Genomic DNA, 2,696 nt, shown 5'->3' on the forward strand with positions numbered 1-2,696 from the left:
AAAGAGCCGCCGCGCGCGCACACACACACACGCACACACGCACGCTCCCACACGCGCACACACACACACACGCACACACGCACGCTCCCACACGCGCACACACACACACACGCACGCACACCCACTCACACATACACACATACACTCGTTCGCATTCTGAATAGCGTGGGCGCCTGTTTTTTGCTTAAAACCACATGTGTTTACATACTCTTTGAAATCTTATGCGGATGTCTGCTGAAAATGGCCTGTAAACGATGTCATTAGAACATAATGGATGCCTTCAACGATAGCCTTCCGTTTAATTGCAACTTTTGCATAATTATGCAGATGGTTTTCGAGTGCAAACATGTAGGCTTCCTTCTGCAAGCAAATGGTAATTGCTTCGAGATTGAAAGTTTTTCTGTGCATGATCTTTTCGGAAAAACTCCCAGATGCTGGTTAATGCCCGGCGCACATGTGAGTTATTTTACTCAAGTAAAATGACGCATGAGTCATTTTACTTACGTGTGCGCCGGATTTTCGTTGAGTAATTTGACGCATGCGTCATTTTACTCACGTGTGCGGCGGATTTTCGTTGAGTAATTTGACGCATGCGTCATTTTACTCACGTGTGCGGCGGATTTTTGTTGCGTAATTTGTCTCATGCGTCATTTTACTTGAGTAAAATAACTCACGTGTGCGCCGGGCTTAATGGCGTTTTGATGTCAGGACTTTCCGTTGTCCACGCTAGATAGAACGTTTGTTTATCTGCCGCTGTTAGTTTTTAAATATGCCTGAGAGATTTTACAAAAATATCAAATAAAATACCAACATCGATATGGATTGTTATTGTTGCGTTTACCCCCACAGCATTACACACACATGCACTCAAGCACGTACGAACCCACGCGCGCTCGCACACACACACACACACACTCTCGCACAGTATTTTTCTTGCTCTGACCTTTCTCCTGCTCTCTCTCTCTCGCCACCCACCTCTCTCTAATTGTATATCTCATATAAACCTCATCGTGCGCCCTATCTCACTCTACCATTCGCCCCCTCTCTCTTCCCTTTGTGTGTCTTTAGCGCTCTTCCTCTCTATACCTGTATCTCCCTCTCTCCCTATTCGACCCCACTACCATCGCCCTCTCTCCTCTTGTCTCTGTGTATCTACTTTTCTCGCTTCTCTCTTATATAGCTTTCTTTCTTCTCCCCTCTCACTCACTTCTTCGCTTTCTCTGGCTCTTTCTCCGTTTGACCCAATTCACTCTCGTCTAATCTTTCTCCCCGCACTCGCTTACTCTCTTTCTTTCGTACGTGCGTGTATGTGTCACCGCTCGCTCCTGTCCCCATCCCTATCGTTCATATTAGCCATCTTCGCAATCTCTGATTACTTTCGGAAATATGTCTCAGATTCACTGTCATAATGCCGATGTAATCCAATAATATAATGTGTGATGTTTTTACCCAGTTGAACATCAGGGTAATTCTCTCTGCCGACAAAATCTAGGCTATATAAATTCTTAATTTGTCGACTGGTTAAAATATATAAAAACGTATATGAGGGTATCCAAAAATATATATCATATAATTATATATTTACATTATATATTATATAAAAAATATAAAAATAATTTACTGCAAGTGTTAAAGACAAAAAAAAACCAATCTCCCAATCGGTAATTAAACATCTTAGTATACTTTGTTCGCAAACAATCTCAAGTCGGCACGTCAGTCTAAGAATCGCAAATTTTCACTGTTTTCTTTATTTGCCGCGTGATCATTGATTGGCGCTGTTGCTGCTATTAGGGTTGCGAGATTTTACTTGATCTCAGATAGCTCTACACGAACGCTGATGCCTTTCTACACACTACACACGACTGCACCGATACCTATACATATTTGACCTACATAGTAGCATGAAAAAATGGTAGATTCAAAGGCAGACATCTAACGGAAACGCGTTCTTAGTTATACAGCCAGACTTGGTTTGGTGACACAACGTTTCTTCAGTCGATCCCCAAGGGTCATCTAGAGAATATATATGACGATAATTAGATCAGCCTGCGAGCACAACCCCGGTGAACGTAAATGACACACAAAGAACAAGTGCCGCATGAGTACCAACAGAGGAATTGTACTTGGCCTGCCAAGACTCTCATCTTCCTCTGACTCGTGCCTGATGGACGGCTGCTACTGCGCTGACTCAATAGAGACTTGTGAATTCATTACTGTAGTTAGAATTGACATGTTAGAATACAGGTCGTTCACACAGCTATACTGCCGTGCGACCACACCACTGTAATTCACACAAGGGTCACTTCCCTGTCACTTCACTTGTCCACTCTTCCCTTCGTCTGCACAGGTATTCACATGCAACATCGCACCACCACCAAAATTACACCGATGAGTAAGATTTGCTATACGCATAGCTAATTCTTTCTTTGATTAGAAGCCCTGAGAGTCTCGTCACGTCAGGTGACGCTAATAAACGACGTGGATGACTGAATAAAGAGACGTTTGCTCAAATGTGACAATTTAAGAGTTTCTAGGCTCTCAGTCGTCTCAGTGAATCAAAGATGAGTGGATTAGCTAACGCTGTCGTCGCTTCTATGTCTGCTTTAATTTTATTACGTCCGCGTGTCGAAGCAATGCGAGTGCGGAAACGAAAATTCAAAATCATGAAAAATTGAAAACAAATAATAACAAGGCAA

The sequence above is a fragment of the Priapulus caudatus genome, unplaced genomic scaffold, assembly GCF_000485595.1.
Source record: "Priapulus caudatus unplaced genomic scaffold, Priapulus_caudatus-5.0.1 Scaffold64, whole genome shotgun sequence".
Taxonomy (NCBI): domain Eukaryota; kingdom Metazoa; phylum Priapulida; class Priapulimorpha; order Priapulimorphida; family Priapulidae; genus Priapulus; species Priapulus caudatus.